Source organism: Gavialis gangeticus, unplaced genomic scaffold, assembly GCF_001723915.1.
Source record: "Gavialis gangeticus isolate Ggan-Ray unplaced genomic scaffold, GavGan_comp1, whole genome shotgun sequence".
In the NCBI taxonomy this organism is placed as follows: Eukaryota; Metazoa; Chordata; order Crocodylia; family Gavialidae; genus Gavialis; species Gavialis gangeticus.
The window spans coordinates 1,771,421-1,785,423 of record NW_017728993.1 but is presented as its reverse complement, the minus strand read 5'-3'; positions in this window follow the sequence as shown (position 1 = coordinate 1,785,423).

The window sequence follows — 14,003 nt, the reverse complement described above, 5'->3', positions numbered from 1 at the left end:
TTCCCCACAGATTTTAACCCAGAGAGTCTCAAGTCACCCACCGTGGGTGCCAATGTCAGCTTGCAGGGACGTGTAGCTTTCCTTGACATTGACAGCTACACCCCCGCCCCTTTTGTCCACTTGATCCCTCCTGTGCAGGGTATAGCCATCTGTACCTGTGGTCCAGTCATGGGTGGAGTCCCACCAGGTCTCTGTTATCCCAATGACATCATAGTTATTTGCATTTAGGAAAAGAACAGTTTCCTTCTGTTTATTCCCCAGGCTTCTGCATTTGTGTATAGACACGCAAGTGTCCCCTTAGGGCCTCTTGCCTTGCCTACATGTTGTTCCAGGGCTGGGGCTGGGGTGGGATCCCTTATGTGCCTTGGCCTGTTGGTTTTTCAAGGGTCACTCAGTGGGCCAGCAGTGGCAGTAGTCTCCCCATCCCCCGGCGGGCTTAGTTTAAGGCCCGGTGGAGCAGGTCAGCCAGTCTAGCTGAGAAGAGCCTCCTCCCCAACAGAGAGACGTGGAGGCCATCCCTTCCCAACAGCTCACTGCCTCTCTCTCCAAAGAGCGAACTGTGGTCATGGAAGCCAAAGCCTTCCTGATGACATCAGTGCCACAGTCTTTGGTTGATTATGTGGATCCTCCTCTCCCCCCTCAGCCCATAGCCCGAGACTGGGAGGATCAAAGAAAACACCACCTGTGCCCCCAGACCCTTTAGCCCCACACCCAAATCCCTGGAGCACCTCATGACCCGGCTAGAAGCAGTCCGAGCCATGTCATTGGTGTCCACATGAATGAGGAGCATGGGATAGCAGTGTGTGGGCTGGAGGAGTTTAGGAATCTTCTCCACAATGTCACAGATGTGGGCCCCCGGGAAGCAGCAAACTTCCCGGGCTAAGGGGTCGGGGCGGCAGATTGCCCTCTCAGCCCTCCTCAGGATGGAGTCCCCCACAACAAACACTTTGCATTTGGTCTTGGGGGCAGTAGGGACGGTAGCTACAGCGTCCTCTGTGTTGCCTGCGGGAGCTGGCAACTCAGCAGTCTCGGCTGGGACTGCAAGAGGCTCATACCTGTTGCAAAGCTCCAGCGGGGCAGGGGTCTTAGTGCAGTGGGCCCTGGGGCCTTGACCACCTTGGCCCAACCCCATGGCTGGACAGAAGGGGAGGTCCCCGAGTCCTCCCTTGTCCTGGAGGGAGACAGTGGTCTACCCTCTGCCTCCCAGGGGAGAAGGGCCTGGCAGTAGGAGTCTATCTCCTGCTCACAGTCCCTGATGGTTATTCACAGCCTCATTCCTACGTGTAGTCATTTTAGTTCACTGAAAGTTTCAGCCCCATAGTTAGATAAGATTATTTGGGTAAGTCTGATATCTTTTATTAGACCAACTAAAATAGTTGGAAAAATTCTTCTTTGCAAACTTTTGGGTACAAACACCCTTCTTGAGGCTGAGGAAGCATCTGCAGTTGTTTTGTGCTCATCCTGGATGGGATAGAACAGAAGCCAGAGGCCAGTATGCAAGAATGCCAGTCAGTGAAAATGCAAGTTGAGGCATTCAATGGGTGAGAAACAGGTGAGGGGTGGGGAGAGAAAGGGGAATGTAGACCAGGTGATAAGATGTAGCTGGTAAATAGTAGAGAGGTTACCTGGGATATCAAATGTTAGCCAGGTTATATAACATGCCATGAATCTAATGTCTATATTTAGTCCATGATTTTTTGTATCCAGTAGGTTGATGAAGTGAAGCTCATAGGCTCGTCTGCAAAAGGGGTTTTTTAAATTCCTTTTGAGGATTAGAACTGAGAGACTGGAAAGGGAGAGTGGTTGTCTTGTGAGAAATGTGCTCCTAGAGGTAATTGGGTATTTTTGTCTTTGATAGATTTTCAGTGTATGTTTATTCTAGTACACAGTTGTTGTTTGGTTCCTCCTACATATTTTCCATCAGGGCATTTAGTGCAATAGATGAGATATATTACATTTCTGCCGGTGCAGGTGCAAGATTCAGGAGTGTTGATGGCTCTGTTGTGGGGTGTAGTTATTGCAGGGGTACTGGAGATATGTTGGCAAGTTTTACATTTCTTGTCATGGCATGGTCTGGATTCATTTGGTGTGTTCTCGGTCAGAGGAGGTTTGCTTCTGGTGATGAGGTTGGCAAGGTTTGGTGCTTATTTAAAGGCTAGGATGGATGGCTCTGGGAAGATCTCTTTAAGAATAGGGTTGCAACTGTTTGAGGATTTTCCATATAGGTTCCAGGGGTGGGGATGATATATCGTAAGTAGTGGTGTGCAATTCATGGGGATTTTCTTTCTGTACTGCAGTAATTCTTCAGGTAGTATCTGGCTGGCTCTTTCAAAAGTATGATTTATTTCTCTGGAGGAGTGTCTTCATTGAGTGAAAGTCCTTTTGAGATTTGTGAAGTGTTGCTCATGGGTGTTCTCAGTGCAAATTTGGTGATATCGGAGGGCTTGCTTGTATATTGCAGCTTTCTTGGTGTATTTAGGGTGACTGCTGGTTCTGTGCAGATATGTATGTTGGTCCATGGGTTTCTTATATATGGTGGTTTGTATTTTACCATTTGGGACAGTGATCATCATGTCTAAAAAGGAAGTATTGGTGCTGGAGTAGTCAAGAGAGAGTCTGATGGAGAAGTGTTGATTACTGATTTCCATGAGAAATCCAGTCAGAGATTGCAGGGTTTCAGTCCAAATGATGAAGATGTCATTGATATATCTTAAGTATAGCAAGAGTTTGATGGTCCAGTCCTTGAGGAATTCTTCCAGGTGGCTCATAAAAAGGTTGGCATCTTGTGGGGCCATTTTGGTCTGGAGGAAGTGTTGGTTGTTGTCTTCCCTGATTACTGTCTGAGCTGTTTCTACAACCCTCTCTCCTGTTAAAAGTGACAGGGGTGCTAAGCACTCTGTCACAAGGGTCTAGGTAGGTAAATAGCACAGTTATTACAGACTGCATTAGCTTTGCCTGCCAGAATATCTTTTCTGAAGAGTAACCAAGATGTTTCTTTCAAGAACTGCACTAGGATACACACACAAATCCTGTGGCAAGGAAGACATAAATATCCAAATAGTTATTTACTTGCCATAGGGATCTATAACTATGAAAATTCATATTCTGTGCACTTTGTCTAGTACCTTTTCCACAACTGTGGACAAACTTAAACTAACAGAACAAGTAGGAGGAATTTGGGAGTGAAGCTGGGTAGGAAATGGTTTTCCCATCCTTTGAGCATTTTTTTGAGATTTCAACCATTTTCTTTTTCCATATCAGCTCAAAACAGAAACATTTTGGGCCAAAACAGTGACTGGAACCCCTCTTTTACATCTATATGACTTCCAGTTATGCTAAGCAATAGTGTGCTAAGCTAAGGCACCAAAAACAGCTAGGGAAGAACAAACTTCTCTGATCTATGGATAACTTGAGAGTAAATGTAAAAAGTAAAACCCATTAATGATCAGAGAAGCTGGTATGTGGAGGGAGTAGTAGGAGCAAAGTAAAATTAGTGAGGGCAGGTGCTGAGATAATAGAAGAACTAAAGAAGCCAGGCATGAACTTGGCAAAGAGACAAGTAAAAATGGGTATCCAGACAGCAAGATAAGTACTTGCATGAAAACTTGGGGATCTGGGGTATAAATAGATGTCCTGCATTATTTGTTTATTTGTAGCAACATAGGGGAGTATAATTAATGCAAGAAGTTCCTACCTTGCTCTGGTAGTTTTACTGAGTTGGGCTGATTGCTAACCAGACCAACCAGTGTACTGTCTGAATGACACTAAACCCCTGTGCGCTTTCAGCACCGAACACAAATTTGACTCATTCTTTCAGCGCTGCACCTAGGTTCCAGGGCTGCACCCAGATGAACGTGGCCATGCGGTATGTGGCGCTGCAAACACATCTGTGGTGCCACATAACGCACATTTAGATGTTCTCCACGCTGCAAGAGTGCACTCTCCACACGTGTGCTGCTCCACTTTTTTTTTTCTGTGGGTTTTTTTGACCCTTGGATATCCAGGGGTCAAAAAAATCTGCGGAAAAAAGAAGCTGGATCGGCACAGGCATGAACAGTGTGCGCTGCTCAGAAATGGAGCTGGCCCACCCAGAGCCATGCTGCAGCTGCTGGCCAGGCTTTGCGTGGCAGAATCATGACTGCTGCAGCCCCGGGAGGCCCCCAAGACCCCAGGTAAGCAGTCCAGTGCTGGCCCCAGCCTCCCCTATCCCACCCGGGGTAACTTGTCGTGCACCAAAGCATGCGTGGCACAGGTGTTCCCCAGGGACATGTAGTGACAGCGCTGCTACTTATTCCCAGGAAACCAAATGTCCATACTCATCTAGACGCAGCCCAGAAGGCTACTTGCTAGCACTGGCCTTTCAAAGCACTTGGATCCAAAACCCTGAACAGCAAAAGCAACAGAAGGCAAGAGGCCACCCAAACACACTATGCCTTAGAGAAACAGCATCCTAAATGCATGTCCTAATCATCGGGCTAAAGAAGCAATCTCTCACTTCCTCTCCCTTGCCACTTGGATATTTAATTCTTTAATACAAAAGCGGAACATCTCAATTAAAGTGGCTTACTTCACCTTGGAATAGGTAATATCCTAGTGAATAGGACACTGATTTAGGATGCAGGAGACTGAAATTTTATTTGGTCTGAATCAAATAGAGCAAGTACTTGAAGACATGTGACTGCCCTACCTATTGGGCAATTAGCTATTCTGACCTGTACATTATTTTTATAAACATTCAAAATAGAGTTTAATCAGGCAATGTTGATTAAACAAAACATTTTCCTTCACTGTAAGCTATATTTTTGTTTTCAGTTTCAGTTCACCAAAATGTTTTTCTTTTTAATTTTCTGGAATTTGTAGTTAACTAAGAAACCACTCATGTGTACAGTTGCATTGGAGACCTCCACACAGCACTCCTCCACAGGAGATCTCATGGGGCAATGGGCTTTGAGGAGAAGAATAAATACATAATAAATACATTGCAGTTAAAGCCTGATGAAACATGAAACTTCCATCCTGCAGGAAAGTATGGCATTCATTAATATTTTTCATTCCAATTAAAATGACATGGTCTGAAATTAAACATCTTGTTGTTTGGTTTTTATTTTGCTTTACTTTGGAATATGTGTCTCCATTTTTTTTCAAAAGTACATGAAACATTCAGATACCCTAAGGCCAGGTAAGTTCCCAGCCAGCCCCATTGTAGGTGGCTCCCTGAGCTGCTCTGGATTGTTCTGGGGAGAACCATTTGGTTGGAAAATTCCCAACCAGCTCTAATTGCAACATGTCTGTGCTATTTCCTCCCATGTGTAGAGCAGATGGGTCACAGAGCCTACTGCTGCCGTCTGTGGGGAATGTTCCTTCACAGTGAACGTGTCTATGTGTTCGTTAATGCACAGTGATTACTGCACATTTGATTTAGTACCTGTAGAACCAAGTGCTAAATAAATGTGTAGTAACCGCAGTAGTGCTGGTGCATGCCTTTTTAGTAATGTTACTGTGCAGTAGCCTAATAATAGTGCGCAGCAGCATATTAACACTGTCCTTGCTGTGACATGCTATTGTGCAGTGCTATTAGTCTACTGTGCAGTTAGCGTCTCAGGTAGACATGCCCACTGACATTTCCAGTGTAACAAAGGGAATTATATGCTTAACTTCCACTGAATTTCAATGCAATATGGGTGCCTTATTTCCCCAAGTCCCTTTCAAAATCCTAGCCTTCCTTCATATCCCTTTATAGTTCCTCAGACTATAGTCTAGCCATAGGTTGTATACAGGGTTGAGGACTTGACTCCTCATATTGCTCCTCATGTGGAATATCTTCTCTGAGGACATGCTTTCAGCACTGATTTTATCAGTGACTTTCTACATCCATGTACCATAAAACAAATATAAATGTACCTTTGCAGAAACAGTTGGTGTTCATATATCTCTATTGCTCATGAAGATTGATATCTCTGCCTCAGTGATGGAAGATAAAACAGTATTGCTGACCTTGTTATAAGTGGTTTAACGCAGAATACCAGGAAGCAGGTGTTTATATTAGATGGAAAATTGTCATTAGAGTTGAGAGCATTCTTCTATTGTTTGACCAAATAGATTCCTGAGGGCTTACATGTCAGCAGCAAAATCATGTTCTGTAGACAGAGTTAGATAAGGTGTAGGTAAGTAGTGAATTATGAACAATTCCGTAAAAAAGATACCATGGTGGAAAATGAATTAAAATTACACCCAGCAGTTTTCAGGAAATGGAGAAGGCTATGTACAGTATGGCTCTGCTTTTGAAAGTGAAAGTGCATTTGCTATTATTATCCTAGTAAGCTGTATAACATAACATAAGATACACTAATGGCAATGCTTCTGACAGTAGCAAAAATAGCCTGCAGCAGCTATCAATACTTTACCTGTTAATATTATGTAAAATTAAAAGACTGGCTTGAGAAAATCAACTGCAACATTTCTTTGAAATTGTTACAATCAAATAGGAATGAAACAGAAAATTCTGCCTACTTTTCTTTTCCTTTCCATAAGAACCAGCATCGGGTCAAATCTAAAGGATGTTAATATGCCATTTCTAAGCTATGCATTATCTCTGTTCTCTAAAAAAAAGGGTGATACTCAGATAAAAGATGTATGATTAATATATTATACTTTAATATAGTCATTCACATTTTTTGGATTTCAATATTTCTCTGTGCCATTATGTAGTCTTGGAAAGAGCATTAGTAGCAAAAATGTAATGTTTTTAATAATCATATTTAGATCAACAGAAAGGTTTCCCTCAGGAAATAAAAGGAGGAGTGGTTAATGATCTCAAGTGCAATATTTCTGTGGCATTCTGAGCAAGGCAATGTTAAAGCAGATCACGTGACATCCTACTAACTCTACCATGGTTCTGGGAGCCCCAAACCCTCTATATCTACAGTATGGGCATGCATGTAGATGAACCAATGCATAGTGAGATCAATACATCTATGTTTATTTCAGTAATTATATGTTCACAGCAAATTAAACTCAAATTCATTTGTGTCCCAGGGAACACACTAAATAAGACCAACAACAGAACAGTATGTATCTTCATACCCCCTGTGTATCACAGGGGGATCTTTTCATTGGCCTTGTATAGGATAATAAAGAATCTGTTTAATATCACCTTTCTGAGTGGGATACAAGTTTTTTCATAGTTATTCCAGGCTGTAAGCTAGAGTAGGAGTTGTGTAGACGTTGTTCTGAAGAGGGTTGCACTATACCTTTTATATTTTTCCTCATTTGTATGGTAGGAATCTGACACACAGACTGAATGCCAAACAAGGCAAGTATCTTTTTTATTTACAAGGTATAAAAGAAAGAAATCAAACTCTCTGTAAGGCATGTTACATTTTCATCTGTAGGAAAGAGTAAATGCCTAGGAGCTCAGTGGTGCAGCTCCTATTCTTTGCAGAACTATTTATATAACCAAAGAAGATAGGACTGGGCCTTTGGGGACATGTATCTGTAAGAGTATCTCACAAGATCCAGTTGAAACTAGTTGTTATGGTACAAAAAGCCTTATGTTGCACAATGCTCAACCGTGGCTGCATCTACCTGTGTAATTAATATGAAGCAGTACACTTCAGCCAGCCCAGGGCTGTTCTGCTCCAGCTCAACACAAATGTTTCATGTGGCACTGACAGGCAGCCCCTGCGCTGAAGCACCCTCATGCCCTAGCCAGCACTATCAGTGTCTACACATGCGTTGCTGCAAAGTAAATCATGTCCCCACAGGATAGCACTTATATTTACAAGTACTAATCTGCAGCAGTATTTATTACTTTACTGTGACCTAATAGGGCCGCACATGTAGATGCGTAGATTTTACTATGGAGCTAAGTAGGCAGCTCTGTAGTAAATGTCTTGTGTAGATGTGCACAGTGAGAACTAAATGGAGAAGACCTCACAAACTCCTTGGCTGAGTGATTGCTGAAGAATATATGGTACCGCAAGTAAAACAGAGGATATAAGGAAAATAAGTAAGTAAAAGAAACTTAGAAAATACACTAAAAAAAGGGAAAGCAGTTAACACTTACATTAAAGCTGGAAATTTCTTTAAATGTGGAGGATACATGGAAAAAGGTATAAGCGGCAATTCATTTTGTTTTTGCAAGCAACAGGTGTCACTGGGCGTGAACAAGCATTCAAATGACCTGACTCAGATTATGTGGCTTACTTTGAATTGCCTAAACCTGAGTCAGGCTCTTATGCTTGCAGACATTGTGTAGGCAACTGGAGACAAGTAAGTTAGGTAGGAGGGGTGGGAGTGGGAAGCGGGTTGCCATGATTGAGGGAAGGTTGGCTTAGGGGTAAACCTGGAAAAATGGAGCAGTGGCAGGTCTGCAGGGGTTGCCTGGTCTGTGGATGTGGTTTTCTGAGGGACAGACAAATCCAGGAGAGCTGGCTGTACTTTAAAGAGGCTTTACTGAGAGTGCAGGAATACTAGTAAGTATGGCAGAAGACCGCCTTGGCTTAGCAGGGAACTCTTCAATAAACTAAATCACAAAAAGGAAGCTTATAAGAAGTGGCAACTTGGAAAAACAGCTAGGGAGAAGTTTAAGAGTATTGCTCAGGCATGCAGAGATGAAGTCAGGAAGGCCAAAGTGCAAGCGGAGTTGCAGCTAGCAAGGGATGTGTAGCGTAATAAGAAGGCTCTTACAAGTATATTGCTAACAAGAAGAGGACCAAGGGAAGTGTGGGTCCTTTACTGAATGGAGGAAGCAACCTTGTTATAGAGGATGCTGGAAAGGCTGAAGTGCTTAATGCCTATTTTGCCTCAGTCTTCACAGGCAAGGTCAGCTCCCAGACTACTGCACTGGGCAGCAAAGTTTAGGGAGGAGGTGAGCAGACCTCAGTGGTGAAAGAACAGGTTAGGGACTATTTAGAAAACCCGGCTTGGAGGCAGCCGCCACCATGCCCCCTGTCTTGTGCAGCATGCAGTGGCTGCAGCTGCACCACAAACCATGTGCTGGCCAGGGTTAGGGGTGGGGAGCTGTTCTGTTTCTCTTGCCTCCAGCTGTTGCTACTGTCCCTGCTCCTGCTGCACCAGTCTGGGTGGCTGGGCAGGAAGCTTAATTCCCATGGCTTCTGCCCAGCACAAGGGGCTCTGGCTCCAGTTCCCGGATGCCTTCCATCTGCTTCACTAACAGGGGCTGCTTACTGCACCGGGCTGGTGGCCAAGTAGCCAAAGTCTGCTCTGAGAAACATGAATTGACTTAAATGAGACTAGCAGTTTTGGTTGAGAGAGCAGAAGGCCTGATTCAACAAACTTGCTTTTAATCACAGAAGTGACACTAATAATATCAACAAGAATGGTCAATTTAATAAAAGGCAGCAATTAATATGAACAAGGATATACAAGGCTTTGTTTAGAATTTAGCCCAACCTGCTAGCTGGTATTTCTGAGCCTCCAACTCAGGGGCAATTACCACGCTAAGAGTGATATGTTTTGTGACACAGCAGTGTATGGGCCTGGACACTGAAGATCAGCCTACTTTAAAATTGATTCATCAAACATTGACATAACTTTAATGATGCACAAGCGTGAGGCCCGTTTCAGGCCCGACCCTAAGAGGCTTCTGGGAGGAGGCCAATCTGACACCCTGAAGGGGGGGGGTTAGTTTTGCAGAACCCAGAAGCCATGAGGGAATGACCTAATGCATCTGCTGCAGTTTGCTGATAAAGAGGAAAAAAAGGGCAACTGCCCTAGACTGACCTACTGTCCTGGAACGTCCCAGACTGGAAAGTCCCAGGCCTAGTGAAGCTTAAGGCTAGCAATTCAAATTTAGAAAATAACAGCTTGCAAAATGATAATGGCTTGGCTTTAATCCCAGAAAAGGCAGTGAGGCTAAAAGTGAACCCCCCCCCCCTTCTGGGGGAGATAAGCAATAGGGGGAAAGGTATATAAAGTGTATGAGTTGGGTTCTGGGTGGAACTACTTCAGGGAGGACAAGGCTGAGGACCCAATAAAGGAGGTAGTCTCACCATCCTGGATGCAGGGTGGGGTTCCCAAAACCTATCAGGTAATAACTGGGATAGGGTGTGGAGTACCTTTCCTCCAGCCCGATGCACTTGCAACTTATAGAGTTGTTATAGGATTAGCTGAACTCACACTGTTGATTTATCTTTGCTAATAATAAAAAACATCGATTTCACCTGGTGTGTGACTTGTGGGTTACTCACCTACCCGGTTGGGAAGGGAGGGAGCCCCTAACAACAAGTAAAGATTTTGTTTATATATTAAATATTAAGGGGAGGATCCTTAAGAATGAGATATATTAGCATAAGTGGGGGTGACATATATAGATGAAAATACCTAATTTACATTTTAACACAGTTGTCAGTTTATTTTTATCTGGATCAACAATTTAGAATAGATGGAATTGCTGCAGAGGAAAAAATATGCTATTTTCACCAATCTCATTTTGTTATTGTAGTCTACCATCTCTGGTTATACAGGATTACAACTGACTATAATGATCCCTTCTAGGCTTGCAATCTATGAATCTAGAAGGCCATATTGTAATCTGGTTGATGTAAATCAGTACAACTTCACTGGCTTCTATGTCACAGTTGACGCTCTACTGGCTTCAACATGGAGGTTTCTTGCAGAGAAAGATAAAAATGCAAATATGAACAAATAGGGACTTTTGTAGTCATTCAGATCCTTCAAATGCTGGTGTTTGATAAACCAGGGGGTTATCAACTATCCCTGTTTTCAGAAAGCAAATAACTGACTGGAGTTTTTTAAGAAAACCAAACCGCATCTTTTTGTCCTTCTGTGAAAAAACTCAGCTGTGGCCAGATGTTTGCCATCTAGTATGAAAGAATCATAGTACCTAACCGATTAGATCTGATTCTCTTTTACATTAAGGCAACTTTAAACTTTACTGGCTTTAAAGACGACATAATTTATCTTCACACTCACATTAAAGCCTTCTTAGACTGCCAGTGCTGTGCAACGTAGCCTTAGTTTAAAGCAGATTTAGACCCATCAAGTCTACCCACTGATCAGACAATATTATGCTCCCTATTGTGTATTTTCTAGTGCCTGTATATAATAAACATACCAGAGGCTCTTCAAGATGCACATTTTCTGGCCTCTTCTGAGCCAATTACAGTATCTTTACCAGCTGTTCCAAAGGTCACACATTCAGGTTTTCTCAGCTTCTGCTGAATAAGCAGCCCTAATGATGGCATTGTGGTATGCCAGGGAAATCTGTTTACTGCAGGCAATATGAGGGAACTTTTACCTCTGCCATAAATTTGGAGTAATGGTCAAAATGTCAAGCTGTCCCATTAACTTATATTGTTCCAAATGGTGTTTTTTCCATTTCTTTTTCCTCAGAATAGGAACACTTCTAATGCAACTGCTGAAGGCATTTCCAGTCTTTACCTAGAGCTCCTTTGAAGATATTCTACATCTAATTTGTCATAAAAATTTTATCCAGAATGGTTTTGCTATTTCCTATGTTTTTTCTTAATTTACATTTAAAGAATAAGATACTGGACAAAGATCACATTAAGTTAGTTCTGCTTAACTAATGGCATTTTATCTTCCCCCCCAAATTCAATAAATTCCTCTACAGTTGAGTGTCCATGCAAATGGTTACTTCATTATATAAAAATAGACACTTTAAACTTCCTGTAAAGATATAAAATGAACAAATAACTCTGTAGAGACCAAAGGGCCAGCCTGATACCTGCATTCACTTTGGCTTATACCTTATTCCACTGATATAATGGTATTAAATGTCATTCAGAGAAACTATCTGCACTCTGCAATTTCAAATGTCTTGCTTGGTATTAAAAAACAGCCCTATTAATTCTGCTTTGGAAAACTGTGACCCACTTAGAATGACTGACAACATCAGAGCCAGCTGACACTAGCCACGTTATTTTAATTTTTACCATCTCCGTTGTTTATGATGATTTAATAATATGCATTGTCAAATTCCTTCTTTAAATTTTAATTGCTAAATTTTATCTTTGAAGAATATTTTTCAGTATCAAGAATGTAAATAGAAATAGGGCTGAATAGGAATGACATAAATAATTTAGCCTTATAGTATATAAGTTTTACACATAGAAATGACAAATTTATGGTAACCACATATTCAGCCATCACAAAATATAGACATTAAATTCTGATAAAATATGTGAATAAGCCATAATTATTAAATTGCATTCCAACATTATAATTTTTTTAGCTTGTGCTTTAATTATAATGTACCTTACAGGATAAATTTTATGTTTCCAATTTATGAAAGAACTTACTTTAAAAAATAAAAAGGTGTCTAGTGTCAACCAGTTATGACTGATATGTTTTGTCAATCATTTTTAAATGGGTTGCCATTTTTTTGGAGTAATACATGTAGATTTTTTTGTTGCCATGTAGGGAATTTGACATTGCATATAATGCAGATGTCTACTGAGATATACACTACTGTTTGATCTATTCAATCCTGTATAAGGAACATACAAACAGGATGTACAAACCCCTTTGATATCCTTCCAGTGACTTTAAAAAAAAAGGAAATTACAGCTTGGGCTCATGGCAGGTAGGGAAAAGTATAGGCAGCGTAGCACCATGGCAGGAAACAGAAAGCAGAGCAGCAGATTGGACAGGAGTATAATGCAGAAAGCAGAAAAGAAAGCAGCAGGGGAAAGGGACTACAGTGACATTCAGGGAGGGGGTAAGGCTAATTTGTGGCATGCCTGTCAAAAAAGTTGCCCCCCCACCCACTACAATAGTATATACCATATTTACTCAAATATAATATGACACTGATTATATGACAACCCCTCTACTACTTAGTTTCTAGATATGGAAAATGTATAAGTTTATTATCATTTTCTAGATATCAGATGTAATTATTGGAGATTTGCCTTGAATTTGTGCCCATTCCACTGCTAGAGCAAAGAAAATAAATTTAGGGAGTCAGGTAGTCCTCTTGTCCTCTGCTTCCCCCTGCAGCCTTTTCCCTCCCCCATTACTGTTAGACCTTGCTTTCCCCGAGCTCATGAAAGCAAGGAACAAATTTGAAAACACCGACCTTGAAATTAAACATAGCTGTAGTAATTTATATATAGCATCCATAGATTTAATTCAGCCAGACTTGTTGCATGTTATCTTTTTTTGAAACTACTGCAAATTTTAGCACAGGTATTCCTTAAACACAATTTTAAGCAGCACATTGCCACCTACATATACTTAATACAAACTATGCACGATATTAGTCCAAAGCCAAAAGGCTCAAGAATTACTATGTAATTAGGCTGGGCCCCACCAGAGTCAACAGGATTTTATGCCATGGTGACCCCATAGCACAGAACTGCTTAGTATGTGTGTGCACTTCTGCTACCCCTGCCAAAGGATCCATGTGCTAAGTATCCCCCCACTCATGACTGGAACTGGGTGTTCTTTTAACAAGTCCTGGGATGCTCCAAAATTTATATGCAGATGAGGATCAGGGAAACCTAGTTTCACAGTTTCATAGTTGTTAGGGTCGGAAGGGACCTGAGCATATCATCAAGTCCGACCCCCTGCCATGGCAGGAAAGAGTACTGTGCTCAAAAGACCCCAGCAAGGTGTTCATCTAGCCTCCTTTTAAAGACCCCAAGGGTAGAAGCCAGCACCACTTCTCTTGGAAGTTGGTTCTAGATCCTAGCCGCCCTGACGGTGGAGTAGCACCTCCTGATATCTAGCTTGAATCTACCCTCTGCCAGCTTGTGACCATTATTTCTTGTCACTCCTGGTAGTGGTCAGGGGAACAGGGACTCCCCCAATGCCTGCTGGTCCCCTCTGACTAGTTTGTAACAGGCCACTAGATCCCCCCTCAGCCTTCGCTTGTGGAGGCTGAACAGGTTCAGGTCCCTTAGCCTCTCCTTGTAGGGCCTGCCCTGCTGACTCCTGATCATGCGAGTGGCCCTCCTCCAGACCCTCTCTATGTTGTCCACGTCCCTCTTGAAGTG